The following is a 13729-nucleotide window of genomic DNA, read 5'->3' as shown; positions in this document are numbered from 1 at the left end:
AATTTATTTTTTTTCTCTATTTTACAAATCAATTGTTATAGATAGGTATTTCTTTTCTAATCTGAAAAATATAAAATAACTTAAAGAAGAATTTTTTCCTGAAAATTGGTGAAGATGTTGCAGATATCAAATTCAGCCCAGTATCCTATCTGCAAGTTAAAAATAGGAAAGTTCAAATAATAAGAGCTAACATTCATTGAGTATTTACCCTGTGCCAGGGAATTCTCTAGGTACTGTGTGTTAACTCATTAAATACTTATAACAACTCTATAAAGTAGGTAGTTTTTAAATTATTCTTGTTTTATAGTTAAGGAAACTAAACCACAGAGAGCTTAAGATACTTGTGTAAGCTCACACAGCTAATAATGATAATAACAATCAGAATAAAGAGTGCTCACTCTATGCACAGTTTTCTAAGTGCTTTCTATATAATAATACCATTTCATCCTCATGTGAACTCTGTATGGTGGAGAATATATGGTCCCAGTTTCAGATGAGTAAAATGAGGCCCAGAATGGTTTAGCAATTTTTCTGAGGTTGTATAGCTACTAAGTGGTGAGGCTGGCATTTGAATCTGGACAGTCTGGCTCCAGGGTAGAAACCTGTAGGGTTTCCTGTATAATGTGATCTACACATTATACTCTTAAACATTAATACGTGCTAAATGATCTTGTATTGCAAAGTCAATAGTTTACCCTATCAAATAAGGATAAATCTTGTGTAGTTTACTTTTATGAATCTGATGAAACCAACATCAGGTCTGGTGAATCTTCTGTGATTGCCTGGCCACTATGCATGCTAAGTCTGTGGAATTCAGTTTCACTGTGGAATCTGGTTTGTTGTATTCATTCACAGCAGGGTGGGAAGACTCCTGGGGAGGAGAGCAGGGTTTGAATTACACCAACCTGAAAACAAATAGAGATCCTTGCCTGGAAAGTAAACACCAGAATGCTTATTCAGAAAGCACAGCCTGGATTTGTTAGGCTCTCTGGAGAGACACCATCATTATTAGAAGCCTTATACCAGCCGGTTTCCTGTGCACAGTAAAGCTTAATGATGCTGAGGGGTTGCATAAGCTTGCACTAATGGGTTCATGTTTTATTTATTCAGGTGCTGATTTGACATTTCCCAGCCCCAGTGAATCTATGGATTTGGAAATAACTGGATCCTCTCTATAAATGCTGAGGTATCTCCTCAAAAGAAGAAAATGAGAAACAGGGAAGGTCTGTATTCCTTGCACGTAGCTCCAGTGGTTTACAATAAGAATTCAAATGCAAAATTTCAAACACAAACCAATGGTAGTTAACATGATATATTGCGAAGACATTTCTGGCATGGAGAGTCTTTCTTAAAGCAACACTTCCACACAGCACCAACTAAATAATGTAACAACATCTGGCTTCTTTCTGAATTGAGTATAAAATTATGTATTTCTCCCATGACACAGTTGATACCAAAAGGCAACATTTCTTAAAATAAAAAGTGAAGGATAAATTAAGTAGCAGCAAAAGAAGATTCTCTTATGTTTTCTTTCTTTTATTTTTTAAATAACCATTACTATTGAAGTAAAACTTACATGCAGAAGAGTGAACAAATTGTGTGTGTATTTGTTGACACACACTCATATAACGACACTTGGAAAAAAAATGAGAATGATATTAGTTCCTCAGAACATGTATGTCCTCTGGTTTAGTTTGCTAATGCTTTTAGGATGTAATATACCAGAAATGGTTTGGCCTTTATAGTGGGTATTTATTAAGTAACAAGTTTACAGTTCTAAGGCCATACAAATGTCCAAATTAAGGCATCCAGAAAAAGATACCTTGACTCAAGAAAGGCCAATGGTGTCTGGAGCACCTGATGGCTGGGAAGGCACATGGCTAGTGTCTGCTGGTTCTTTGGCTTATAGTTTCAAAAAGCTCCCCAGGGGGATGTTTTCTTTCTGCATCTCCAAATGTCTCTGTCTGTGTCGGCTCTTTTAAGGACTTCGGTAAACTAATCAAGACCCACCTAGAATGAGTGAAGTCACATCCCCATCTAGTCAAAAGGTCACACTCACAGTTGAGTGGGTCAATCTCCATGGAAACAATCCAGTCAAAGGTTTCCACCCTACAAGACAGGATTAGGAAAAGAACATGGGGTACATAATCCTTTCTCCCCAAAAGTAATTATCTCTTTCAATTCTTCCTCCTCCAAAGGAATTAGCATGTCAACTTCTTTTTATTTGAAAATATACCACAATACACAAACTACATAAAACATATGTATAGAATAAAGAATTATTATAAGGTGAACACTTATTATAATGACCACCCAGATTGGAAATAGAATTTGACCAGTAACTCAGAACCCTTCTGCCAGCCACCTCCCAACACAGCAATGCTATACCTTCCTTCTAAAGTTAATCTGAATTCATATTTCTTACCTTTTTAAATGGGGTCATCACCCAATTGCAGATACCTAAATAATAAAGTTTAGCTTTGCTGATTTTTTTTTTTATAGCTTAGATGCAACTTCATTCAGTGTTTTAACATGATTACTTTACAATTAGGTATTATTGTGCTGTCCATTTTTGAGTTTTTGTATCTAGTCCTGTTGCACAGTCTGTATCCCTTCAGCTCCAATCACCCATTATCTTACCCTGTTTCTAACTCCTGCTGGACCCTGTTACCAATGACATATTCCAAGTTTATTCTCGAATGTCGGTTCACATCAGTGGGACCATACAGTATTTGTCCTTTAGTTTTTGGCTAGACTCACTCAGCATAATGTTCTCTAGGTCCATCCATGTTATCACATGCTTCATAAGTTTATTCTATCTTAAAGCTGATTAATATTCCATCGTATGTATATACCACAGTTTGTTTAGCCACTCGTCTGTTGATGGACATTTTGGCTGTTTCCATCTCTTCGCAATTTTAAATAACGCTGCTATAAACATTGGTGTGCAAATGTCCGTTTGTGTCTTTGCCCTTAAGTCCTTTGAGTAGATTCCCAGCAATGGTATTGCTGGGTCGTATGGCAATTCTATATTCATTCTTTTAGCTGAAGTGTTTCACTTCAATCAACATTATATTTCTGCATTTTATCTGTTGAAGAAGCTGGGTCTTTGTCCTGGCAGTGTTTCCCACTATAAAGTAATCTGGCCCAAAACTTCAAGCTTGAATATGATCAAACCCATAGAACCAAATACAGAGGACAGAGGAACTTGTGAAAAAATACATGTAGATGAAATCAGGAATATTAAGTACAGCTTCTACAAGAAACTTGGAGATGGCTATACATGCTTTTCCTTTTTTGAAAAAAAAAACAGTTTTCAAAATAAAGCATTGTTCTCTATCATTCTTCAAAGGGTGCCACATTTTTAAAGCATCATTATGAACTCATGTATTTAACATTCACTTAAGATTAGGGTGAAATAATTACCTGTAGAATTCCAGAAACCATGCTGTTATGCTTGAGAATGTAAAAAAATATTTTTGAAGTCTTTCCTAAATTAAGTTATATATATATTTTTGTCAGAGCTAAAGTTTCTTATTTATGGGATATTTGGTGTATATGAATCTGCTTTTATTTTTATTAATGTCCACACTGTTCCACCTTTGGCCAGTGGAAACTTCTTCAAGTTGTTCCTCAGTCCTTTTGGCAGGCTCCAGTCCTCTTTGATATCTCCTTGCTATGGTAAGATGCATTTGGCTTCTTTTGTGCATTTCCTATTCAACTCCTGAAATCAACGATTTATTCCAGAAACCTTGGTTTCTTTTAGTAGAAAGTGACATTTCAGTACCATATCCTGGGTACTAGGAGCATTCCTTGATACCAGGTAGGTAATTGTTGCTATACCTTTCCAGTGGACAGAACTAGGAAAAATACATAAAATACTTCATGTGATCAAGTTAACACTTTCAGTTCAATTCAGGTCTACAGGGTACCTACTTAACTTCTTCTGTCTTACATTTGTAAATATTTTCTTCCACAGTAAGAAAAGTTTTCAGGAAATAGATGCCGATAGAATCAGTCTAGCATGTAAGTATTTACTTGCTTTATCCTCTTATACCCATAGTACCAGGATAAAATATCAATACCGCTGTTCTAGTTTGAAAGCTGCCAGAATGTGATATACCAGAAATGGAATGGCTTTTAAAAAGGAGAATTTATTAAGTTGCAAGTTTACAGTTCTAAGGCCATGAAAATGTCCACATTAAGTCAACAACAAGAGGTGAACTTCACTCAAGAAAGGCTGATGATGTTCGGGGATTCTCTCTCAGCTGGGAGGGCACATGGTGAAATCTGCTAGTTTTCTCTCCCAGCTTCTTGTTTCTTGAAACTCCCCTGGGGGTATTTTCCTTCTTCATCTCCAAAGATCTCTGGCTGCATGGGCTCTGTGGGTTCTGGTGGCTCTAAAGCTTTTTCCAAAATGGTTCCCTCTTGAAGGGCTCCAGTAAGCAAACCCACTGTGCTGGTTTGAAAGGATGTATGTCCCCTAGAAAAGCCATGTTTTAATCTAATCCCATTTCATAAAGGCAGAATAATCCCTATTCAATACTGTGTGTTTGAATCCGTAATGAGATCATCTCCCTGGAGATGTAACCCAATGAAGAATGGTTGTTAAACTGGATTAGGTGATGACATGTCTTCACCCACATGGGTGGGTCTTGATTAGCTTCTGGAGTCCTATAAAAGAGGAAACATTTTGGAGAAAGGAGGAGATTTGGAGAGAGCGGAGAATGCTGCAGCACCACGAAGCAGAGAGTCCATCAGCCAGCACTTTGGAGATAAAGAAGGAAAATGCCTCCCTGGGAGCTTCATGAAACAGGAAGCCAGGAGAAGAAGCTAGCAGATGATGCCGTGTTCACCACGTGCGTTTCCAGATAAGAGAGGAACCCTGACTATGTTTATCATGTGCTTTTCCAGATGAGAGAGAAACTCTGACTGTGTTCGCCATGTGCCCTTCCACTTGAGAAAGAAACTGTGAACTTCATTGGACTTCTTGAACCAAGGTATCTTTCCCTGGATGCCTTTGATTGGACATTTCTATAGACTTGTTTTAATTGGGACATTTTCTCAGCCATGGAACTGTAAAGTAGCAACTTATTAAATTCCCCCTTTTAAAACCCATTCTGTTTCTGGTATATTGCATTCTGGCAGCTAGCAAACTAGAACACCTGCCTTAAATGGGTGGAGACACAGCTCCATGAAAACCATCTAATCAAAAGTTACCACCCACAATTGGGTGGGTCACATCTCTATGGAAACAATCAGTAAAGACCCACCCATCAATATTAAATGAGGATTAAAGGACATGGCTTTTCTAGGGTACTAATAGCTTCAAGTCAGCACGACTGCCAACATCAAAATAATTAAAATTACATCTGTGCATTTGCTCTCCCCAGTTTTCTCCCATTTATAAAAAAAATTATACTGTATAAAACCTTTACTACTATATTTTCTTCCTTATGAACTTCATTAAGTTTTGGTCTATAAGTAACCATACAGTTAATGCTGAACAACAGTCTTTATGTCAAGGCCTCTTAGGCCTTTTTGGTTGTATGATGCTTATTCTTTATTAGGTTCTTTATTTTGTACTTATTAACACAGCTATTTCCAGATTTCTTGCCTATTGATAAGAATTTTATTCTTTATACCAGCAAGTTATTTTGGCTGGACATGCAATTCTCAGCTCACACTTTCTTTCCTTGAACACCTTAATCTGTTACTACTTCTAGCATAAAGCATCACTGTTGAAATGTCTAATAGTTAGATTTTCTTTACCTTGTCTTTTGCCTGAATGCCAAAAGAATTTTTTTCTTTTTCTTTAAAGTTCAATAATTTTACCAGAAATGTTGATATTGGTCATTCTTAGCTTATTTTCTCAGATAGAGGGTTTTTCAGTACAATGATTTTTGATGGACACACATGCTTTTCTGTGGGTATATACCCAGAGGTGAACATTGCTGGAATGTAAGGTATGTATGCACGTGCTCAGACTTAGAGGATATTGCCAAAAACATTCCAAAAGTGGTTGGATCAATTTAACACCTATCATCGAAGTGTGATTTTTACAGTTGTTTCATATTACCAACTATGGGTATGGTCAGTTTTTTCAGTTTTAGTTGTTCTGGTGTATGTGTAGGAAAACTTTATCATGGTATTCATTTTTATTTTTCTGATGACAAATTAAGCCTAACACCTTTTCATATGAGATACTTAACTTAGCCAGTTAAGTATCTCTCTCCCTCTTTTCTTTGGCAGCATTTTTGTTCATGGCGTTACCCCTTTCTATTGTAATGTTTGTATTTTTCCTGTTAATTGGAAGGATACACAGACATATTCTGGACTTGAAGCTGTTATATATATTACAAGTATCTTTTTTCACTCTGCCACTTGCTTTTCCACACACTCTTAATTGTGTCTTGGGTGAACAGAAATTTTAATTTTAATGTAGTTGGATTTACCAAAATTTTCGTTTATGGTGTGTGTGTCTGTGTGTGTCCTGTTTAAGAAATCACTGACCACCCAAGGTAGTCAAAAACTGTTTCCTTCTAAAGGCTTTATTGTTACCTCTAACAATTAGATTAACAATTAACTGGAAGCACTTCTGAAATGACAAAGACCTCCAAAAACCGGCTCCTCTAAAAAAGCAATAAGAATACTGGCAAAAATTGCCAAAATAAACTTTTCAGAATGTTTGAAATGAAACAAAGTTTTGCAATAAACCAAGGAGTGATTATTCAAGAAAACAGTCAAGTTTCAATGAGAACAGCAAGCTTTGTGGATTTTAACTTGCCCTTTTTACATTCCCCTCTCCTTAATTTGGGATTAGTCTTGAAAATCAACACAATCATTATTGCTGTGAAGACCAGCAGCCTAGCCATCACTAGATGGAACAGATAGATTTGGAGTCTCCAAGAAGCCTCACTCCCAGAGAATTGTCATTGTCTGACCTGCCTGGCAGCTCCCTGAAAATCGCCACTTGAAAAGCTTGTCTTTATTTGACCTGACTCAGAGCTCACTCATGGTGAACAGCTTTTTCTCTTGGATATTTGCCAAAAACAGCCAGCAGCAATTGTCTAATATTGTAATTGCTTGAAGCAGCAATAGCAGTTGGGGTAAACAAACATAAGGCTGATCAAAAAAAATATATAAAAGAAAATGCTGGGAAAAAATAATAAAGAAAAAAAAAAGAAACAAAAAATGTTGGGGAGTAAAAAGCTGGCTTTGAAAAGCTTCAACATATTCCTGGAAATCTAGATGCAAACACATGTGGAAGACCATGTGTGTGCCCAGGAAAGACCTGAGAGGGTCCTAATATTGCACCTCTGGCTAAAGTTGAGGCCCTGCACAAGCAAAAACTGAAGGTTAAGGCAAGTTTTAAATTACTGGAGTCTTTAAGATGTTCCACAATAGACAAAGACCTTTGGCAAAGAATGACAGACATTCAAAGTTTAAGGAAATCTTCGTTCAATCATTAGCTGACCACTATGATATCTGAGCAGAGACCGCAGTGACCACATATGACAAAGGATACAGACTTTATGAATCAGTTTAGGAAGATCACTAGACAAATACGGTAGCAACAACAGAAACAATAAAAAAAAGAATGTTGTAAAGAGGAATCTGATTTCCAGAATTGCTACATCATGTTATTTAAAATGTCCAGATTTCAACAAAAAATATGATATATGGAGAAGAAAGTATAGTCAATTTTATAGGAAAAACAATCGATAAAATCTTTCTGATGAAGTCTAGATGTTGGAATTACAAACTAAACTTTAAATTAGTTATCATAATCATATCTAAAAAACTAAAGGAAACTGAGAACTATGTCACACCAAAGAGAATATCAGTAAAGAGATAAAAGTTACAAAAAGCAATCAATGTAAAGTACAAAAATGAAATGAAAAATTCACTAGAGAAGCCCAACAGCTGATTTGAGCTGCCAGAAGAATGAAGCAGCAAACTTGAAGATAGGTCAACTGAGGTGATTTAGTTTGAGGAAGAGAAGGAAAAAGTGAAGAAAAGTGAATAGAATCTCAGAGGCCTCTGGGAGACCATCAAGTGTACCAATGCATGCATAATGGGATGTCAGAAGGAGAAGAGAGTGAGAAAGGGATGAAAGAATATTTGAAGAAATAATAGGTGCACACTATGTCACTCACTCAAATTATTAATACACACACCCAAGAACCTCAACAAGCTCCAAATAGGATAAACTCAGAGATTCACATGTAAATACATTATAGTCAACTGTCATAAACCAAGACAGAGAATCTTGAATGTAACCAGAGAAAAATGACTTATAGCATGCAAATGGTCTTTACTAAAATTATTAGCTGATTTATCATCAGAGGCAATGGAGACCAGAAGGCAGTTGGATAATGTTTCAGCTTGCTAAAGCTGCCAGAATGCAATATACCAGAAATGGATTGGCTTTTACAAAGAGGATTTTTTGGGTTACAAATTTACAGTTATAAGGTCATGAAAATGTCCAACTTAAGGTATCAACAGGAGGATACCTTCACTTAGGGAAGGCCGGTCACATCTTGAGTTTCTTTGTCACATGGGAAGGCGCATGTCAATCTCTGATGGCCATTCCCTCCTGGGCTGGTTTCCAAAATAGCTCTAGCCTCTTTTGGGGGCATTTTCCTTCTCTAAGTGGGTCCTCTTTTAGTTTCTCTGGGGCAAACTCTGGATTTCATCTCTTAGCTTAGTATCTCCCAGGACATTTTTTGTCTCCAAGCATCTCTCTCCCTCTGTGTCCTTCACTTGGTTTCATCTCTCTGCTCTCTGTATTAGCTATGAGCTCTCTATTTTTCTGCCTTTTATTCTCTTCATAGATGACTCCGGTGAATGGATTAAGACCCACCTTGAATTGGGTGGGCCTAACATCTCCATGGAAACAATTTAATCAAAAGGTCCCTCTCACAACAGGTATACCTGTGCAGGATTGGATTAGAAGAACATGACTTTTCCGGGGTATGTAACAGTTTCAAACCAGCACAGATAACTTAGTCTAAATGCTGAGAGGAAAAGACTGTCAACCAAAAATCCTATATCCAGAAAAACTATTCTTCAAAAATGAAGGACACTGTGTGAGACCAAAGGGAGAGATGTTTATTTGGTGCAAAATTTACATTTTGAGTAGTGCATTACCTAATTTAACTTTTATGGTCAGCTTAGTTGAGCACCATAAGTACAGAGAATTTTGAATAGGGCGTGAGATCTTGTTGATTTGTCCAGGTTAGTGTAATGCCCTGAAATATCCCAGAGTAATGTGGGCAATGAATAAAGAAGTATTTGCAAATGCAAGTCCCTTGGGGGACTGGGAGGAAGGGAAGAAATATTCAACTTCCCCAAGTAGGGACAACCAAATCAATAGGCTGAGCTCTCGATCTTGGGGTTTGCCCCTATGAAACTTATTCCTGCAAAGGATAGGCTAAGCCTACTTAAAATTATGCCTGAGAGAAACCCACACAGAACCTCTTTTGTTGCTCTAAGCCAACTTGGCAGGTGAACTCACTGCCCTCTCCCCTACAGGAGACATGACTCCCAGGGGTGAAAATCTCCCTGACAATGTGGGACATGATTCCTGGGGATGAACTGGGACCCAGTATTAGAGGATTGGGAAAACTGTCTTGACCAAAAGGGGGAAGAGAAAAATGAGACTAAATAAAATCTCAGTGGCTGAGAGATTTCAAGCAGAGTAAAGAGGCTATCCTGGAGCTTATTCTTATGCATTATATAGATATCCCTTTTTAGTTTATCATGTATTGCAGTGGCTGGAGAAAAGTAACTGAAACTGTTCAGCTGTGTTCCAGTAGCCTTGATTCTTGAAGACAATTGTATAACATATAGCTTCTAAAATGTGACTGTGTGATTGTGAAAACAGTTGTGTCTGATGTTCCTTTTATCCAGGGTATGGACAGATGAGTGAAAAATATGGATAGATAAATAAATAAATAATAGGGGGGATTAAAGGGTAAAATAAATTGAGTAGATTAAAATACTAGTGGTCAATGAGAGGGAAGGGTAAGGGGTATGGGACGTATGAGTTTTTTTATTTTTCTTTTTATGGACTGTAAGCATGTGAAGATTTCTCAATAAAAACATTAAATTAAAAAATGAAGGACAAACAAAAAAAGTAAAAAGAGGAATGAATATTTTTAGAAGGAAAAATTAAGACATTTCCAAATAAACAAAAAGACAAATAGCATTTTTGTGTGTGTGGCTTCCTTCACTCAGCTTAATTATTTTGAGATTTGTCTGTATTGTTTCACATATCAATGGTTCAGCCATTAAAAAAAAAGTTTGTGGTAACAGGCATGCAACTCAAGATTTCCAATTTTAATCACTTTCTTATGTACAATTCAGCAATATGATTTACATTAACAGTATTATGTTGTTATCATACCCATTTATTATAAAAGTTTTACATGACCAGAAGAGAAACTCTGTAACCATTAAGCAATAATTTCTCAACTTTACCTTCCCCAGTCCCAGGTAACCTGCACTCTACCCTCTGTCTGTATGGATTTATATATTCTAGGAATCTCATATAAGTGGAATCCTACAGTATTTATCCTTTTGTGTTTGGCTTATTTCACTCACCATGATGTCTTCAACGTTCAGCCATGTTGTAGCATGTATGAGAACTTCATTCCTTTTTATAGCTGAGCAATATTTCTTCATTTTTAAAAATTATTTTATTGTAAACAAACATACAAATATCTTGACATACATTCTATGTATGGTGTATGATCCATGACTCACAATATCATCACAAAGTTGTGTAGTCATCACCATGATCATTTTATTCATTTTTATTAAGTAATATCACAATTTATTCACTTGTTGATAGACTTTTTTTTTAGTTTTTGGCTATTAAAAATAAATCTGGTGAACTTGTGAGCAGCAAGATCCAGGGACAGCATCTCAACCTTGCTACTGCTGCCACCCAGAGACTGCTGAACCCCGTCCATCCATCGCCACCTACTCCAGGCACAGAACATCCAGTCATGGATAAAAATCAGCTGGTGCAGAAGCCCAAACTGGCCTAGCAAGCTAAGCAATATGACGATACGGCAGCCTGCATGAAGTCTATAACTGAGTAAGGAGCTAAATCATCCCATGAGGACAGGACTCTTCTCTCAGTTGCTTATAAAATGTAGGAGCTTGTAGGTCATCTTGGAGGGTCATCTCAAGCATTGAGCAAAATATGGAAGGTACTGAGGAAAAGCAGCAGATGGCTTGAGAATACAGAGAGAAAATTGAGACTGAGTTAAGAGATATCTGCAATAATGTTTTGAAAAAATTCTTGATCCCCAATGCTTCACAAGCAGAGAGCAAAGTTTTCTATTTGAAAATGAAAGGAGACCACTATTGTTAGTTGGCTGAGATTGCTGCTGGTGATGACAAGAGAGGGATTGTGGATCCATCACAACAAGTATACAAGGAACATTTGAAATCAGCAAAAAGGAAATGCAACCAACACATCCTATCAGATTGGGTCTAGCCCTTAAGTTTTCTGTGTTCTGTTATGAGATTCTGAACTCCCCAGAGAAAGTCTGCTCTCTTGCAAAGATAGTTTTGATGAAGCCATTGCTGGACTTGACACATTAAACGAAGAGTCATACAAAGACAGCACACTAATAAGGAAGTTTCTGAGAGACAGCTTGACATTGTGGACATTGGAGACCCAAGGAGTCAAAGCTGGAGCAGGAGGAGGAGAAAATTAACAGGCCTTCCAACTTCTGTCTGCCTCATTCTAAACTTTACACAGTAGACCATTTGTCATCCATGCTATCTCACAAATAGTTTTTTGTTTATTATTTATCACAGGTTTATGTTGCTTCTATTTGAATTTCTGTATTTCCCGTGTGATTTTATGTTTAATATTAAGGGAGTAGAGCCAGTTAACATTCAGAGTTATCTGTTTTCATCTTGAGATGGTCAATGTGGGGATGTGGGATTTTTATACTAGTTACAAATATTTGGCATAGTACTTTTGGTACATTGTGGCTTCACCAGGCCCTTCTTAAAACTGCTTCCATGTCTAAGCAAAGAAAACTGTCTACATATTGGTTTGTTCTGGTGGGAGATAAAAGGGATAGTTGGTTCCACTACAAGAGTAGTTAACGTTAAGGTTGGAGCACTTTCAAGGCTGTGGTGGAAATAAATTTCCCATGTTGAACCATGTGTATCTGTGGAACACACAGTCTCAGTGTGTACCCCTTTGATTACAGTTGCAGAAGTGTTCCTTTAGACAAAGTTGCGACTCAGTTTACTCTGGAGAAGGGCAAAAACAGTTTATATTCCCTTATTTCTAAAGTTACCTGATGTTTGCTTACATTTTTTTTACACTTATTTTATTTGTATTTAAATGTTTTAGGCAACCTTGCAACAAATGTGCAAGTAATGACACACTAAAAATGAGTTGCTTGATATTCATGACTTCATGTTTATCAAGTACAGCAATAAAACAAAAAACCCATATATTTAACTTTTTTTTAGGGTTTTTGCTTTTTTGCTTTTGTGATTTTTTTTTGATACTTAGCTAACATGCATGTGCTGTAAAAATATTTAACAGGAAAATAACTTGATGGCTAGCTTTGTTTAATGTCTTATGAAATGTATTTCCTCCAGCAGTGTATGAAATTTCCAGTTGCTTACTTACTTCACAATGCTTGATGTGGTCAGACATACAAATTTAATTTTAGCCATTCCAATGGTTGTATAGTTGTTTCTCATTGTGGCTTTAATTTGAATTTCCCTAATATTGGTAATGATTGAGCATCTTTTCATGTGCATCATTTGTGTTTATCTTCTTTAGAGAAGCATCTGTTCAAATATTTTCCCTATTTTTTTTTTTTTTTCACATGGGCAGGCACCGGGAAATGAACCTATTTTTAGAATTAGATTCTTTGTTTTCTCATTGTTGAGTTTTGAGAGGTTTTTAAATATTCTAGATACAAGCCTTTTATCAGATACATGTATGCAGATTTTTCTCCCAGCCTGTGAACTTACTGTTTCATTACCTTAATAGTATGATTCAAAGAATGAAAGTTTATTATTTTGATGAGGGTTAATCAATTTTTCTTTAATCAATTGTACGTTAGATATTGTATCTAATAAATCTTGACCTAAAGATACAAAATTTTTCTCCTATAGTTTCTTCTAGAAGTTTTATGGTTTTCAGTTTTACATGTAGGTATATGATCCATTTTGAGTCAATTTTTATTTGTGGGGTGAGATATAGATCAAATTTCTACATGTAGATATTCAAGTGTTCTATTAACATTTTTTTGAAAAGATTGTCCTTTCTCTACTTAATTGGCTTTGCACCTTTGTGAAAAAACCAATCGTCCATCTACGTATGGACCTATTTTGAACTCTTGATTTTGTGACATCCCTATTTGCCTATCTTGACATTTGTACCACATTGTCTTGATTCCTGCTACTTTACAATAGTCTTGAAATTATACAGTTTTAGTTCTCCAACATTGCTTTTCTTTTTCAAAGTTGTTTTAACTATTTTAGATTCTCTGCATTTTTGCGGGGCAGTTACTTGGTCCAGGCTCTGTATTTTGATTGAATTTTATGCAAAAAAGGTTGAGAAATTTTGGTTGGTATTGCAATGTGTTTATAGATCAGTTTGAGGAGAATAGGCATCTTTACAATATTGAGTCTCCTGACACACAAGTAAGGCTTATTTCTTCATTTATTTACATTT

The 13729-nt window shown here is 36.3% G+C and overlaps 1 pseudogene; it reads left to right on the top strand.

Moving 5' to 3' along the window:
- Nucleotides 1-11015: 11015 nt before the first annotated feature.
- Nucleotides 11016-11735, top strand: LOC143675999 (14-3-3 protein zeta/delta pseudogene; annotated as a pseudogene).
- Nucleotides 11736-13729: the final 1994 nt, after the last annotated feature.

Source organism: Tamandua tetradactyla, chromosome 3 (assembly GCF_023851605.1).
Source record: "Tamandua tetradactyla isolate mTamTet1 chromosome 3, mTamTet1.pri, whole genome shotgun sequence".
NCBI lineage: Eukaryota > Metazoa > Chordata > Mammalia > Pilosa > Myrmecophagidae > Tamandua > Tamandua tetradactyla.
This window is presented reverse-complemented; position numbering and strand designations above follow the sequence as displayed.